The following is a 17,856-nucleotide window of genomic DNA, read 5'->3' on the forward strand; positions in this document are numbered from 1 at the left end:
CTTGACGGGGGCCCTGAGTTCACTATGGTGTCTGTCTGTAGGCTATATGCTCCCTTCAAAACTAACCCAGGGCTAACATGCCCACCCTAAATACTTTAGTCACCTTATTCAACAACTACACAATATAAAATTATGCAGTTAAATTTAAGAACTTTACAACATAAAGGCTAATATTAAGACAAAATATTAATAAAATATATACAATGTAAACAGTATTTATAATAGTTCGCACTCCATTATTGCCCACTGAAAAACCTAAAATTGCAGCCTGATCTGGCTGCTCTCAGGAGCCGTAGCAAGTGACTCGTCAGGCACTCGGTCCTTCACCGCCGTGAATCGAATAGCTCTCTCTCTACTCGCAGATGTACTCTGGAATTTAGTAGCTTCAGCAGTAAGCTTGCTGCGAGTGTGGAAGGAAGACATGCAGTCTTATCACTTCTCCCACATATACCATATCTCCTGGGTTGATCCCAGCCCTTTACGGGGATTCATGGGATTACTCTCATTGGCAGATATTAAATGAATAACTCATTAAATTATATTTAACAAGCAATAAAAAGAATATAAAACACAAATGATGCAGAGCATGTGTCAGCTCAGTACATAAGAAATTTACAAACGAGAGGAGGCCATTCGGCCCATCAAGCTCGTTTGGGGAGAACTTAACTAATACATCAGAGTTGTTAATATTTTATCCAGGTCTAATTTAAAGGAACCCAGGGTTTTAGCTTGCACTACACTAACAGTAAGACTATTCCATACTCTAACTACACACTCTGTGAAGAAGTGCTTTCTCAAATCCATTTTAAAATGTTCTCCCGCTAATTTCCACCTATGGATAATACTGAAGTAGCTATTTGGTGGAACAGCATCCAGACCTATTAGAATCTTATATACCTGGATCATGTCCCCCCTTAGTCTCCTTTCCTCGAGGCTGAACAGATTCAGCTCAGCTAACCTCTCATCATAAGACATTCCTCTAAGTCCAGGAATCATTCTCCTAGTCCTACGCTGCACCCTTTCTAAGGCAGCAATGTCCTTTTTTAGGTAAGGTGACCAAACCTGCACACAATATTCTAGGTGGGGTCTTACAGTGCCAAGGAATTGTATAATTGTAGCATCACCTCCCTTGACTTAAACTCCACACACCTAGAGATGTAACCTAACATCCTATTGGCCTTTTTAATTGTTTCCCCACACTGGTGAGAGTGGGACATGGAAGCATCAACATACACACTGAAGTGTTTCTCATAATCAGCTACCTTTATTTCAGTGGAACCCATAAATTGTCTATACTTTATATTTCTGCTCCCTGCATGGATTACCTTACATTTATCTACGTTAAATTTCAGCTACTAGCTATCTGTCCATCCACTAATTAATTCAAAATCACGTTGTAACCTCTGTACTACTACTGTAGTTCAGTATCTGCTACATCCTCCCCAAAATTATACAAATCAGATTAATCATATACACTTTACCTAAACAAAAGAACCAGACACTGGGTTACACAGGCTCTGGGGCACCAGCAGCTGCTCCCCTGCGCTGTCCAGCGATCAGTTGAGGCTTAACAGCAGGCCCTCGTGTTCCTCCACGGTGCCCCACTGGGTGTGATAGGCCTTGTTCTCTGGACCGGAGGCTGATATCGCCTCCCAACCCAGTCATCCTCCTTCATCCAGCTGCTCCCTCACCCTGGTCAGCATGGGGCTGCTCTGCTGCTCTGTGATGATCTGCTGGCAAATTAAGTCTTGGTGGTGGCCTGGTGGTCCTGCACTGTGAGCTGCTGCAGTGGCAGTGAGACAGAGTGTCCACGTTTCCATGCAGCTTCCCAGGGTGATGTTAAACCTCAAAGTCAAACTCTGCCATTACCTCCAACCAACAGACCAGCTGTCCTTCTGAGTGCCAGAAACTCAGGAGCCACCCAAGTGATTTGTGGTTCTTCTACAACCAGAACCACTGGCCACTGAGGTACAGATGGAAGTTCTTGCCGGCCTAGATAGAAGCTCCCTTCACGGTCCTGCCTGTGATTGTACAGCACCCAGCCCCTCGTTGCTAGTGTCCGTGTCCAGAATAAAAAGGAGATGAGGGTCCAGGTACTCTAGCATGGGAACATCGGTGAGCGTCACACAGAGCTGGTTAAAAGCTGCGGCTCAGGCTTCTGTCCACGCAAAGCCACTTCCCTTTTCTGTAGACGGTGCATTGTGTTTGCCATGCTGGCGAAGTCCTTACAAAGTGTTATAATATGACACTAACCCCAGGAAGCTGTGCAGCTCTGCTACAGTCTGTGCAGGGGGCCAGTCTCACAGAGCTGCCGTCTTCTGCGGGTCGGTGGCCACGCCCTCCCTCTGATGATGTGGCCCTGGAAGAGCATCATGCACTGGAGGAGGGAGCACTTCCGGGGGTTCAGCCACAACCCTGCGCAGAGGGTCCCTGCAAACACTGTCTTTAAGTTCCACAATGTCCGGGCAAAATCAGCGGCGTAGAGCAGCAGATAATCAGTGTTGATGACGCATTAGGTCCAGGTGAGCTGGGACATTAGCCTCCATTAGCCTCTCGAAGGTGACCAGGCTGTTACAGGGGCTGAATGAAACTGACCAGAAGTGTCACAGCCTGTGACCGATGGTGAACACGGTCTTAGGGTGGTTTACTGGGGACAGTTCGACCTGCCAGTAGCCACTCCGGAGGTCTAAGGAGCTGAACCATGTTGACCCAGTGATGCATGAAAGCACATAGAAGTCCCTCCTTGTCACCTCATTCAATTGTTGATAGTTGAAGCAAAATTAACATGACCCATCCTTGTTGGTGACAAGGTCACTTATGGACTGTGGGAAGGCTTCATGACTCCTGTCTGCCATTTGACACTTGTAGTTTCACCAGAAGCAGTTGGTGCAGATGCAGATGGATGAACAGGACTGATTGCTGTACTGCCACAGTTGCTGCACAGCCTGCACTGTCTATGGAGACGGTCCTGCTGTGGTGCTGCCGTTCAGCACAGTCTGGACTGGAGTTGCAGTCGTGTGGCTGGTGGAGACTTTCCCTCAGGAGCTGTGGGCAGATCTTTTCCCCCCACCGGGTGGACGGCTCTCCTCCTCTCTTCCCCCATTGCTATCCCTGGCCGCTGCTCTCATACTGGAGGACCCCCACATCTGTACCCAAAGCAGATGGCTGCCCCCAGCAGATCGATGGCGGCCCCTAGCTGTACTAGTAAGTCCAGTCTGATAACACAGGGGTCAGCAGTGCTGGCTAGTCAGACCTCTTGTACCACCGATTGTCCTGTCAGCGTGACTTTCAGCTGCCCCTCCCCCATGGCCATGCGCACGATGGGTGCAGATCAGCTGTAGGGGTGGGGCTCTGCTTAATAGAGCTCGCAGTGCCTCCTCTTCCAGTGGCATCACCAGGTGCCCCCCATCTTGGGGGACCAGTGATTGGGCCGTGCCACCAGCCGGACTGGTACTTGGGAGGGTTCCAGGGGCCATTACCCACTGTACCGGGGCAGCTTTAGGGGGGTCTTCACTGCGATCGGCCGTGTCCCACGTCATGCTGCTCCCTGCTGAGCTCTGTCACCTTTATCCTCAGGTCTGACACCAGTGTGGTTCAGGTACCAGAGTCACAGATAAGCACAGGAAGGCTACAAAGATGGGGTTTCCTGATGTTTGCCAATCATACTCACAACAGACACACAAGACAATACATAGTAAATAAGCAGAGCTATTTACACTATTTACACTGAGGGCACCAGCCCAACATGCGACCTTGCTGTCCGATGGGGCCCCAGTGCAACAATTTGTTTTGATTAAATGTTGTACTTACTATCACTGATTATTTAGTATAGAATTAGCCTGCAATAACCTTTTGCTTGCTTACAGTTATTTAAATTTACATTTATATGCCAACAACAGTAACCGACAGCCCAACTGAGGCTCTTTTACAGTATGTTTATTTATATATTTATGCTTTTATGAATTTAACATTCACTTTAAACCAAAGAATATTACTTCTCATATTAAACCCCATGAAGTAGCACATTCATTGTTATTTCTCCCAGGTGTCATTTATGGTGTTGATCAAAACTAAATTTTGGTTCCTCTTGTATATTACAATATTTTCTCCTGTGTTTGTGTTAATGTCCTTCCTTTAAGTCTGAATGACATGTTACATACTGTGCATCTCATTGGCTACAGTCTGCAGTACAGACATCTTACCTTCAGTGACTGACAGCTGGATCCATGTTCCCACAGCTGAACCTCCGCTGATCTCCACACCACTCCAGTAGTAACCAGAGTCCCCATCTGTCAGATTGTTCATAGTCACATTGAAGACTCGCTGGTCAGGATCATCTCTGATTGACACTTCATTCCTCTTCTGTAGAGAGTCACTGCGTACTATGGGAGTACATGGATCCGAAGAATAATTTTCTCTGCACCAGTATTTCACATATGTTTTATAACTGTCTTCATAGAAACATGGGATGGTGACAGATCCTCCTCTCTGTACAGTCACCCGTCCCACTGAGGACACACTGTTAGCACCTGTGGGGAAAACAAGCAACTGAATTCACATTTTCAGCATCACAGTATCTCTGGTTAATATTATATATTATCAGTTTGTGTAACACTTGTACCAGGAGTCATGGCAGAGAGAGATGGGTTTAAGAGGACAGTGAGGAGGTGAAACAGCAAGACTGTCATTTTGGTATAAGAACAAGGGAAAGACCAGGGGCGCCGCTAGCAATTTTGGGCCCTATGACAAAATATGAGGTTGGGCCCCCCTACCACACCCATTCAGATCTCTGGGGGCCCCTAAAGGGCGTGGGCCCTTAGAATTGTCCCTACTTTCCCCCCCTTAGCGGCGCCCCTGGGAAAGACACAGGAAAACAAAGCAGGTGTGTTCTAGGGGAGGGTCACTCAGCTATCATCCCCATCAGGGGTACATATTGTAACAGAGTTGAGATGGGGGGGTGGTGATTCCCAGCATGCACTGCTCCTGCTACGTTTGTTCGGGTTGTTTTGGGTCTGGTTTTAAAAGGTTAAATTAGTTATTGTTAAAGTTCTTGTGTTTCGTGTCATGGGGAATGTGTAGGAGATCATTTCACTTAGTTTCATTTAAAGTGTGGAAGTCACCGTCGGTGAACTGCCATGTTGTTTGTATGCCTTGGGCAATGTTTCGGCCAAAGGGAAGGCAAGTGTGTGCTGAGCGTGAATTTATCCAATTTATCTGCTTGGTGCTAGTTGCAAAATAAAAGCGGAGGATTATTTCTTTTTGAAATTATTCAGTGTTGGTGTCATTTTATATGACGATGTGTGGAACAAGAAAAATCATCACAATATTGACCAAAGATTGGTCTCCCAACACCCCTGCCTCTGACTATTGCCCGATCCACAGAGCACCAGACCCCCAGGGTCCAACCCAGAGGTGTTGGGCCCACAGGATGACAAACCCATATAACTCTTTTGTGCTATGCCCAGGTTTTCGTCCTGGTCCTTGGACAGAGCTCCTTACCCTCATAAGGATTCTGGAAGGAGATTGGGAATGTGAATTGGCTGCAATGAGGACCAGCACCTCTAAGTCGGAGGTCATGGTTCTCAGCCGGATAAGGGTGGACTGTTCCCTCAGGATAGTGGATGAGTTACTGCTTCAAGTGGAGGAGTTTAAGTATCTCAGGCTCTTGTTTACATGTGAGGGAAGAATGGAGCTGGAGATTGGCAGTCGGATTGGTGTGGCATCAGAAGTTATACGTTGTTCCGGTCAGTGAAAAGACCCGAAAAATATAAAAATAAAAAACATGCGATAAACTATCTGCATAAGTGTGCACACCCTTAAAGTAAAACACTTAAAGTGTTTTGTTGGAGCACCTTTTGACTTAATTACAGAATTCAGTCTTCTTGGATATGAGGAGTCGAAGGAGGAGGAGGAGGAGGAGGAGGAGTACAAAGCAGCGCCGTCGCTCCTCCTCATGGAAAGAAGCCAGGTGAGATGCTTCAGACATCTGTCTAGGATGCCTCTTGGACGTCTCCCTGGGGAGGTGTTTCTGGCATGTGCAACCTGGAGGAGATCCTGGCAACCCCAGGACATGCTGGAGGGATTATATCTCTCAACTGGCCTATGAATGCCTTAGTATCTCCTAGGAGGAGCGGAAGGGGGGGTAGCTGGGGAAAGAGAAGTCTGGGCATCTCTGTTCAGACTGCTGCTCCCATAACCTGGAACTGGATGAGCGGCAGAGAATGAAAGGATGGATGGATGGATGGATGGATGGATATATGCATATATAGCTCTGAAAACATTTACTGGACCATAGCAGCATATTTAATGTTACAATGGCCAGCTCTTCTGGATTCTTCTGCTTGATTCACGTCTGCATGCTGAGACTGATAATGCGATGCTGTATCACATGTGCATCTGTATGTAGGACTGTGACACCATGTGACAGAATGTGGGGTCACGTTGGGGGTCACCTCCACCCTGATAATTACATTTTCAGTTAGTTTGCGTGGGTTTTCACTCTGTGCGGTTCAGGTTAGAAGTGTGTATGGTCTGTAGGTTCAGGGTTTTAGTTTGGGTTGCTGCAGTGGGATAATAAACTCCTGGGTAACACATCCACCTGTGTGCTCTAATCAGGGCTCTGCTCAGATTGTATCCCAGTATAAATCAGCATCTCCACTATCAAAATTCTTCTCCCCTCTTTATATTTAGTTACACTTATCTCTCTCTTTATGGGAATCTGTCTCTGTGAAATTTATATTTTATACATGGCTGTTTCATGCTTCTCACTGATGGAGGGTTTCTTCTTTGTTTTATGGATCTTTAAGGTGCTAGCAGTGCTGACTGTCCTAGCAGTGTTGACTCTCCTAGCAGTGCTGACTGTCCTAGCAGTGCTGACTGTCCTAGCAGTGCTGACTCTCCTAGCAGTGCACTTCACACCACTTAATGTTTCCCATTCTTTCTGAAGGCCACTTGAGGTCATCCTCTGATTCATGTTGGATAAGTTGACAGTCATCTCTGGCATTAGAAAGTTGCTTCTGCCCTTTACCTGGCTGATTTTTGGTTATTGACAGTGTCTCCTGCTTCACCTTGCTCCTGCTTCACCTTGCTCCACTGCTGCCTTAGAAATTTTGAGCCTGGATGCAACCTGCCGTGCATTGCAGCCTTCTACCAGCAGAACTGGGATTAAACCAGGATTTACAAATGCAGATTCGTTTAAAAATACACAGTGGACTTGTAATTTTTCCCGTGTATAGTATGTATAGTATAATATGTATTTTATATATTTTTATGACTTTGTCTATTGCTGATCGTGCCCCAGACAGCTGTTGGATCTGCCCTGCTAATACCCTGTAAAACACAGCCACCAACCCCCCCCCCCATTATTTACATTTACATTTACATTTACAGGATTTGGCAGACGCCCTTAGCCAGAGCGACTTACATAAGTGCTTCGAGACTCTGCAATGAATTTCCGATGCTAGCTCAATAAGGACCCAAGCTATGAATACTATCTCTGAGAACTCCATTGAGTAGTGCAGAATTTTTTTTTTTTTTTTATTATTTTTTTTTTTTTTTTAAACACACCAGAATAAGAGTCGAGAAAGAATATAGAAGTTCTACGTCAAGTATTTCTGAAAAAGAAATGTTTTGAGTCGTCGCTTGAAGACAGTCAAGGATTCAGCTGTTCGGACATCTAGGGGGAGTTCATTCCACCAATTAGGTGCCAGGACAGAGAAGAGCCGAGATGCGTGTCTTCCTTGTGCCTTGAGGGGAGGAGGGACCAGTCGAGCAGTGCTGGAGGATCGGAGAGATCGTGGTGCAGAGCGTGGTACACAGAATACACAGAATTCATGGTGCAGAGCGTGGTACACAGAATACACAGAATACACACACCCCCTTCACGAGTGACACTGTTGGGCTCATTTAGCATTTACCTATGCAGACTTAAGCATAAAAGATTCACAGCCAGATTTTAGGTAGTTACTTACCATTAGTGCTGGTTGTGGTTGCAGTTCTCAGACTGACAGTAATATGAACTGGGATCTGCCAGTATCCATCATCATCACACCAGTACCAGCCTGTGTCCTTCCTCTCCAGTCCCCTCATTGTCACACTGAAGACTTTCTTTACTTTGTCATGCCTGATCAGGACAGGCCTCCCATCCAAACCCGAAGACCTTGACACACAGGAGCCCCCCATCCTACACCATGACAGACTGTAATAGTAGTTAGAGTGACACTGAACAGTGACACTGTCTCCTTCCACACCCGTCACCTCCTGTTTGTCCACTGACAGCCCTGGGGAACCTGAACACAGATTAGGAAGGAACACTGTGATATTTACATAACAATAAAATAGTCATGAATATGAGCCAGATATGTTAATATTATACCCATATATTTCATACCCATATGAATCTGAAGCAAAGGACAAAAGGATAAAAAATAAAATTGCTGAACCTAACTGACCTAAAACAGATTTACTCTGATTAAATGTCCGTCAGTGAGAAAAATAAGTTTTTGTGTCTTTTTCTGAAGTGTTTGTAAACTTCTGGTTTCAACTATTTATTAAAATATTTTCTCTTGTGTTTGTGTTAATGTCCTTTCCTTCTGCCTGAATGACATGTTATATACTGTGCATCTCATTGGCTACAGTCTGCAGTACAGACATCTTACCCTCAGTGACTGACAGGTAAACCCATGTTCCCACAGCTGAACCTCTGCTGATCTCCACACCACACCAGCTGATTAACTCTCACTCCCTCTTACACCATTTATACACATTAATAAAAAGTCAGTCCACTGTAGGTTGCAGTACTTCATTTAGCAGAATATTATAATTTTGCGGCACAGATACCAGACATGGTGATCCCAGTGATAATAAAGAGTCACAGACAGGTACTGATTTATGCCATATATACTCACAGCACACAGACACTGGCCACTGTGCTGAGGGTCCCAGCTACTCTCACTACACATGGTGGCCCAAACAATGATAATTACAACAATTAACATTAATACTATACCTGACATTAACATGTGGCACAATAACAACACAATACATGGTAAATACACAGAGCTATTTACATCATCCACACTATTTACACTGCTGGCACCGGTCCAGTACGCCACTGCCCTGCCCGACAGGAATCCCCAGTGCTACACTGCCCCCCTTCTGGGGGGGACCCAACCTGGTACCCCCCCCAAAGTCCTGGCAGTGCTCCAGACAGCACTGAGCCCTCTGTGGCCACTGGGCCCCAGGTTCCCCACCGTCCTCCTCAGTTCCAGCTGCTGGGAAACTCATCCCAGGTCCTGCTGATGGTTTCTCCAAGTGGGCCAAGGGTTGGTATGGAGCAAGCTGGTCTCAATGCAACATGACAGTCCTGGTTCATAGATTCACTTCAGGACCTCCTGGGGGTCCCTCCAGTGGCTGTCCAGCTTGGGCAACCACCCCTTTTTCCTGATGGGCCAGTACACCCAGAGTCCCCAGGCTGGGAGACCTGTCCCCAGCAGTGGATGTCATAGGCTCACCTCTGTCTGTCTCTGACCATGTCCTGATGTTACCTGGCCAGCTCATGCACGGTCCGCACATGGTCCTGGAGCTGGAGCAGATAATCCAGTCCTGGTGTCTCCGGCAGCTCCGGCCCAGGGGGTGAGGCAAACACCAGCTCTACCTGGGTCCACAGCCTAAAGCAATACATGCGGGAAGCAGGGGCACAGCCAGTGCTCTCCTGTACTGCTTGCATGATAAGTCCACAGAACCAGGGGAAGGTGAGTGTCCCAATCATGCTGGTGCTCACCAATGAGGATTGTCTGCTGGGGAGCTGAGATGCGATTCAGTCTCTTCACCAGCCTGTCACTCTGCTGATGGGGGTGTGTGTGTGGGGAGGGGGGGCAGGGGTCTTCAGCAGCCAGCTCCCTAGTAGCCAGCTGACCTCATAGAACACCAGCACCTTGAAGTTTCTCCCCTGGATGCCGTACAGCTGCTCTGAAGCCCCAAAGCTCCTAGAGCTGTTTTCTGCCATGGTGGTCAGGTCACACTCTGCTCTGGAACCATGTGACCCTCAGCCCACTTTGTGAAGTAGTCCATGACCACAAGAATGTAGTGATTCCCAGCCTCAGTGTGGGGAAAGGGGCCCAGGACATCGACCCCCACATGCTCCCCTAGGTACAGCTGGAGGGCAGACTGGCACTGCCAGCTAGGACCCCTCTGAGCCGCACATGCAGCACAGCAATGCAGGAACATCTGGGCTTCCTGCTGGCAGCCGGCCAGGTGAAGCGCTGCCACAGCTTCCTCAGCATCTTCTTTACGCCGTACTGCCCGGCCCCGACGGCTCCGTGCACTGACCTCAGCATGAGAGAGCACAGGTGTAGCGCCCCCTTCAGGCCTTTTGCTGGGCGCCAATTAACAATCACTTGACGGGGGCCCTGAGTTCACTATGGTGTCTGTCTGTAGGCTATATGTTCCCTTCAAAACTAACCCAGGGCTAACATGCCCACCCTAAATACTTTCGTCACCTTATTTAACAACTACGCAATATAATACAATGAAGTTAAATTTAAGAACTTTACTATATAAATTCTAAAATTAAGACGACAAAATATATACAATGTAAACAGTAGCTACAATAGTTCACACTCCATTATTGCCCACTGAAAAACCTAAGCTGGCAAATAATTAAACTAAAGAAAAATTGCAGCAGGCCTGATCTGACTGCTCTCTCGATCGTCCTGGAACCGGAGCAAATGACTCGTCAGGCACTCGGTCCTTCACCACCGTGAATCGAATAGCTCTCTCTCTACTCGCAGATGTCCTCTGGAATTTAGTAGCTTCAGCAGTAAGCTTGCTGCGAGTGTGGAAGGAAGACATGCAGTCTTATCTCTTCTCCCTCGTATCCCGTATCTCCTGGGTCGATCCCAGCCCTTCATGGGGATTCATGGGATTACTCCCATTGGCAGATATTAAATGAATAACTCATTAAATTATATTTAACAAGCAATAAAAAGAATATAAAACCCAAATGATATAGAGCGTGTGTCAGCTCAGTACATAAGAAATTTACAAATGAGAGGAGGCCATTCGGCCCATCAAGCTCGTTTGGGGAGAACTTAACTAATACATCAGAGTTGATAAAATTTTATCCAGCTCTAATTAAAAGGAACCAAAGGTAATGCTTGCACTACACTAAGAGGGAGAATATTCCATACTCTAACTACACGACGTGTAAAGAAGTGCTTTCTCAAATCCATTTTAAAATTATTCTAATTTCCACCTATGGCTAATACTGAAGTAGCTATTTGGCTGAACAGCATCCAGACCTGTTAGAATCTTATATACCTGGATCATGTCCCCCCTTAGTCTCCTTTGCTCAAGCATGAAGAGATTCAGCTCAGCTAACCTCTCATTATAAAGCATTCCTCTAAGTCCAGGAATAATTCTTGTAGCCCTACGCTGCACCCTTTCGAAGGCAGCAATGTCCTTCTTAAGGTATGGTGACAAAACCTGCACACAATAATCTGGGTGGGGTCTTACAGTACCAAGGAATTATATAATTGTAGCATCACCTCCCTTGACTTAAACTCCACACACCAAGAGATGTAACCTAACATGCTATTGGCCTTTTTAATTGTTTCCCCACACTGGTGAGAGTGGGACATGGAGACATCAACATACACACTGAGGTCTTTCTCATAATCAGTGGAACCCATAAATTGTCTGTACTTTATATTTCTGCTCCCTGCATGGATTACCTTACATTTATCTACGTTAAATTTCAGCTACTAGCTATCTGACCAGCCACTAATTAATTCAAAATCACGTTGTAGCCTCTGTGCTGCTAGTTCAGTATCTGCTGCATCCTCCCCAACACAATACAAATCAGATTAATCATATACACTTTACCTAAACAAAAGAACCAGACACTGGGTTACACAGGCTCTGGGGCACCAGCAGCTGCTCCCTTGCACCGTCCAGCGATCACCTGTGGCTTACCAGCAGGCCCTCGTGTTCCTCCATGGTGCCCCACTGAGTGTGATAGGCCTTGTTCTCTGGACCAGAGGCTGATATCACCTCCCAACCCAGTCACCCTCCTTCGTCTAGCTACTCCCTCACCCTGGCCAGCATGGGGCTGCTGTGCTGCTCTGTGATGATCTGCTGGCAAATGAAGTCTTGGTGGTGGCCTGGTTGTCCTGCACTGTGAGCTGCTGCAGGGTCAGTGAGACAGAGTGTCCACGTTTCCATGCAGCTTCCCAGGGTGATGTTGGACCTCAAAGTCAAACTCTGCCATTACCTCCAACCAACAGACCAGCTGTCCTTCTGAGTGTCAGAAACTCAGGAGCCACCCAAGTGATTTGTGGTTTTTCTACAACCAGAACCACTGGCCACTGAGGTACAGACGGAAGTTCTTGCCGGCCTAGATAGAAGCTCCCTTCACGGTCCTGCCTGTGATTGCACAGCACCCAGCCCCTCGTTGCTAGTGTCCGTGTCCAGAATGAAAAGGAGATGAGGGTCCAGGTACTCTAGCATGGGAACATCGGTGAGCGTCACACAGAGCTGGTTAAAAGCCGCGGCTCAGGCATCTGTCCAAGCAAAGCCACTTCCCTTTTCTGTAGACGGTGCATTGTGTTTGCCATGCTGGCGAAGTCCTTACAAAGTGTTGGTAATATGACACTAACCCCAGGAAGCTGTGCAGCTCTGCTACAGTCTGTGCAGGGGGCCAGTCTCACACAGCGGCCGTCTTCTGCGGGTCGGTGGCCACGCCCTTCCTCTGATGATGTGGCCCTGGAAGAGCATCATGCACTGGAGGAGGGAGCACTTCCGGGGGTTCAGCCACAACCCTGCGCAGAGGGTCCCTGCAAACACTGTCTTTAAGTTCCACAATGTCCGGGCAAAATCAGCGGCGTGGAGCAGTAGATCATCAGTGTTGATGACGCATTAGGTCCAGGTGAGCTGCGACATTAGCCTCCATTAGCCTCTCGAAGGTGACCAGGCTGTTACAGGGGCTGAATGAAACTGACCAGAAGTGTCATAGCCTGTGACCGATGGTGAACACGGTCTTGGGGTGGTTTACTGGGGACAGGTCGACCTGCCAGTAGCCACTCCGGAGGTCTAAGGAGCTGAACCATGTTGACCCAGTGATGCATGGAAGCACATAGGATTCCCTCCTTGTCACCTCATTCAATGGTTGATAGTTGAAGCAAAATTAACATGACCCATCCTTGTTGGTGACAAGGTCCGTGCCGCTTATGGACTGTGGGAAGGCTTCATGACTCCTGTCTGCCATTTCTTGGATCTGCTGCTCAGACACTTGTAGTTTCACCAGAAGCAGTTGGTGCAGATGCAGATGGGTGAACAGGGCTGATTGCTGTACTGCCACAGTTGCTGCACAGCCTGCACTGTCTATGGAGACGGTCCTGCTGTGGTGCTGCCGTTCAGCGCAGTTTGGACTGGAGTTGCAGTCATGTGGCTGGTGGAGACTTTCCCTCAGGAGCTGTGGGCAGCTCTTTTCCCCCCACCGGGTGGACGGCTCTCCTCCTCTCTTCTCCCATTGCTATCCCTGGCCGCTGCTCTCATACTGGAGGACCCCCACATCTGTACCCAAAGCAGATGGTGGCCCCTAGCTGTACTAGTAAGTCCAGTCTGATAACACAGGGGTCAGCAGTGCTGGCTAGTCAGACCTCTTGTACCACCGACTGTCCTGTCAGCGTGACTTTCAGCTGCCCCCCCCCCCCCCAATGCCATGCGCACGATGGGTGCAGATCAGCTGTAGGGGTGGGGCTCTGCTTAATAGAGCTCGCAGTGCCTCCTCTTCCAGTGGCATCACCAGGTGCCCCCATCTTGGGGGACCAGTGATTGGGCCGTGCCACCAGCCGGACCGGTACTTGGGAGGGTTCCAGGGGCCATTACCCACTGTACCGGGGCAGCTTTAGGGGGGTCTTCACTGCGATCGGCCGTGTCCCACGTCATGCTGCTCCCTGCTGAGCTCTGTCACCTTTATCCTCAGGTCTGACACCAGTGTGGTTCAGGTACCAGAGTCACAGATAAGCACAGGAAGGCTACAAAGATGGGGTTTCCTGATGTCTGCCAGTCATACTCACAACAGACACACAACACAATACATGGTAAATACACAGAGCTATTTACACTATTTACACTGAGGGCACCAGCCCAACATGCGACCTTGCTGTCCTATGGGCCCCAGTGCAAGTTTATTTATATATTTATGCTTTTGTGAATTTAACATTCACTTTAAACTAAACCAAAGAATATTACTTCTCATATTAAACCCCATGAAGTAGCACATTCATTGTTATTTCTCCCAGGTGTCATTTGTGGTGTTGATCAAAACTAAAATTTGGTTCCTCTTGTATATTAAAATATTTTCTCCTGTGTTTGTGTTAATGTCCTTCCTTTAAATCTCAATGACATGTTACATACTGTGCATCTCATTGGCGACAGTCTGCAGTACAGACATCTTACCTTCAGTGACTGACAGCTGGATCCATGTTCCGACATCTGGACCTCTGCTGATCTCCACACCACACCAGTAGTAACCAAAGTCCACAGCTGTCAGATTGTTCATAGTCACATTGAAGACTCGCTGGTTAGGATCATCTCTGATTGACACTTCATCCTTCATCTGTGGAGAGTCACTGCGTACGATGGGAGTACATGGATGGCTATAAGCCCATCTGCACCAGTATTTCACATGTGCTTTATAACGGTCTTTATAGGAACATGGGATGGTGACAGATCCTCCTCTCTGTACAGACACCCATCTCACTGAGGACACACTGTCAGCACCTGTGGGGAAAACAACCAACTGAATTCACATTTTCAGCATCACAGTATCTCTGGTTAATATTATATATTATCAGTTTGTGTAACACTTGTACCAGGAGTCATGGCACAGAGAGATGGGTTTAAGAGGACAGTGAGGAGGTGAAACAGCAAGACTGTCATTTTGCCATAAGAACAAGGGAAAGACACTGGAAAACAAAGCAGGTGTGTCCTAGGGGAGGGTCACACAGCTATCATCCCCATCAGGGGCACATAGCCAAGGTCCTCATCATTTACTGACCAGGGATGGGGGGGCGACTGGACTGAATTGTGTTTTAGTCCAGAATTTGCCATTTGGGCAGCCCTGTTTTAGGGTCTGAGAGGAAAACCAGTAGCTTAAGTCGCTGGTAATAAAGGCACAGTGAGGAGAATGAATGGGATCATCACTTTGTGGTGACCACACCCCTTTAACACTAAGGCTGTAATTGTAAATACATCAAATTCAGTCATTTTTGACTTTTGAATGGCATACGGTAAGTACTGAACTGCATTTTAGCTTAGTGATCCATCTTCCACATGCGTATCAAGTACAGAATCAGTGGAGCTGATCTGAGGCAGTACAGGGCACAAGGCAGGGAAACACCCAGGACAGGATGCCAGTCTGTCACAAAGTTCTCTTAGGAATCCATTCCTGTCAGATTTCCTGTTCCTTTAACTACGCATGGCTATATCTGCAAATCTGAATATTTTTTTGATTAACATTCTGGTCAAAATATCGTTTTACGTGCCGTAAGGTTTGGGGAGGGATTGTCCTGATCGTTGTCCGGCTGCCTTCGATTCCGCCTCCCGGACCTGGCCACGCCCCGAGCTTCGACGCTACACCCGCCTTTATGATTGAAAAAGCCGTGGCGGGAGAGTAGCAGCAGCTCTGCTCTTGGTTGGTTTTTGTTGTTGGTTTGATTGCATTCTTTTGGATTACTCGTGTGTGACAGTTTTGGTTTCCTGGTTTTCGTCTCTTGCCTTATCCTTCTGTACCTTTGCCTTCGGTTTTGACTGGTTTTTGATCTCTTGCCTTCCTCCTGACTACTCTCTTTGCCTCGCCCCTTTGGTTACTGTGTTTCGGCTTTGGTGTGTTCTGTATGTTCATTTCTGTTAAGTACGTAGGGAGTGACTGCTATTTTGTTTTGTGTACGAGTGGCTTATTCTGTGTTTTGGTTAGGGAGTTAGGCTTAGTCTGTGTCATTTCTTTTCTCATCTTTTTCGTTTTGTTTAGAATTAGTTTAGTCGTGGACGGGTTCGGTAGTGCTGTTTTGTTTATTGTTTTGGCGGTGTCACTCCCAAAGTCTGTTACCCTATTGTTTGTGAAAGTGTTTGTGAATAAATATAAAAAAATACAAAAAAAATATCCCTGTGTTTCCCGTGTTCCCTTTTCCCATGCCCTGGTTGTCTCGTTTTCCCCTCTCCTTTCCCTTTACCTTTCTGACGGTCCTCAACCCTAGACTGAGGATCGTAACAATCGTGTATAATATAATTCTGACATACTGTTGTTAATATATAATTCACTCCAACCTAAATCCATAAGACAAAGTTGGATGCAGAATTCTATGCTATCTAGGTATATGAATTTATACACACATCAGCCACAAGACAGAATAAGACCATTCCTGTATACTGCTGCCACATAGTGGACAAAAAGAAGACTGCAGTCAGTTCTGAAATCATCCGGTCAGTCTACATTTAACCTCTGCACTACAAAGAGGAAGTGACAAAAACCATAATAGGTGATCCCTTGTTCTGCATTTAATGAAAAAGAGAGAGAGTGGTAAGGAGCGTATGCTGATACAGCAGATTACCTCAGCACCACACTGGTTTGGGATGGAGTGGAACAGTATTACGTTTTTTTTTTTCCAGTGGCTGAAGGTCATTACCAATCCTTCACTGCCCCAGTGAAACCCGTTGCTCAGCAGTCTGACAGGGCAGCCAGCAGGGGCTGCAGCCCCATGGCTGATGATTTTAGAGCAGCTGAACTGAAACTCCTCTGACGTGTAGAGCTGGAGTCTCCCTGAAGAGTACGCTTCTCTTGAAGCTCTGACTATCAACAGTAGGTTGGTGTAGCTCACACCTTAGTTTGACACAAGCCTAATTAGGATAGGAAGCCGCCTACACACATGCCATGGCAGAGCCCAGGATGCAGTGTTAGTGAAGACTGGTAAGAGACAGGAGAATCACTGGGGAATCATTTATAAGTGTCTCACTACAAGAGTGTTGTACCTAGATGTCATGCTTAGCCTTGACACAGACTCATTCCTCGTCATTATGTAACTGTACTGCATGGAGAGGGAAGCCAGGGCACCAAGTTTAAGGGAGCCACTGTAGTACTGAGCTGAGAGGCTCTTAATGCTTTAGGATCCTCTATAAAGGAGCAACTGGCAGCCCAGAAAATCACTTACCGCATTAATCCACCTAGTGCTCCACCTGCTCAGTGAAGGCAGCCTTGTACAGCACCTTAGGCCCACATACTGTGGACTGTACTAGCTAAGGAAGAAGGGATTAAGTGTCCTGGGATGTAACTGATCCTGATCCCATCTCACCCAATACTCTCCTGATGGGGCGGCCAAATTCAGCCCTTCCTCAGGTGATCTACCCCACATCAGAGCGACTCAGCCGAAGGAGATGGAGCCAGGTACTTGCTGACCAGCTCTGGAGGAGCTTCATCAGGGACGACCTGCTAACCCTCCAGACCAGGGATGACCTGCTAACCCTCCAGACCAGGTTTGACCTACTAACCCTCCAGAACAGGCAGAAATGGCAGATGGACGCAGCCAACCTGGCGAATGGGACTAAGGTTATGATTGTGGATCCTCAAAAACCTCAAGCAAGGTCAGTGTGGTTAACATGGTTAACATCCACATATGTGTTCTAATCGGCTCCCTGCTGAGATCATCTGCATGTATAAACTTGCATCTCCAGTATCTAAATTCTCCTCCCCTCTTTACATTTGGTTTCACTTATTTCTCAGTTTTTGGGAAAGTGTCTCTGTATAATGTACTTTTTCTGGTAAACTCCAACCTATCTCTTCCCTGTTTCTCAATGATG

General features: G+C 47.1%; 1 protein-coding gene across 1 annotated transcript in view; it reads right to left on the bottom strand.

Moving 5' to 3' along the window:
- LOC125739860 (uncharacterized) overlaps positions 1-17,856 on the bottom strand; it is a 409,273-nt gene that overhangs the window by 131,419 nt on the left and 259,998 nt on the right. The window lies entirely within an intron of this gene.

The sequence above is a fragment of the Brienomyrus brachyistius genome, chromosome 4 (assembly GCF_023856365.1).
Source record: "Brienomyrus brachyistius isolate T26 chromosome 4, BBRACH_0.4, whole genome shotgun sequence".
Taxonomy (NCBI): domain Eukaryota; kingdom Metazoa; phylum Chordata; class Actinopteri; order Osteoglossiformes; family Mormyridae; genus Brienomyrus; species Brienomyrus brachyistius.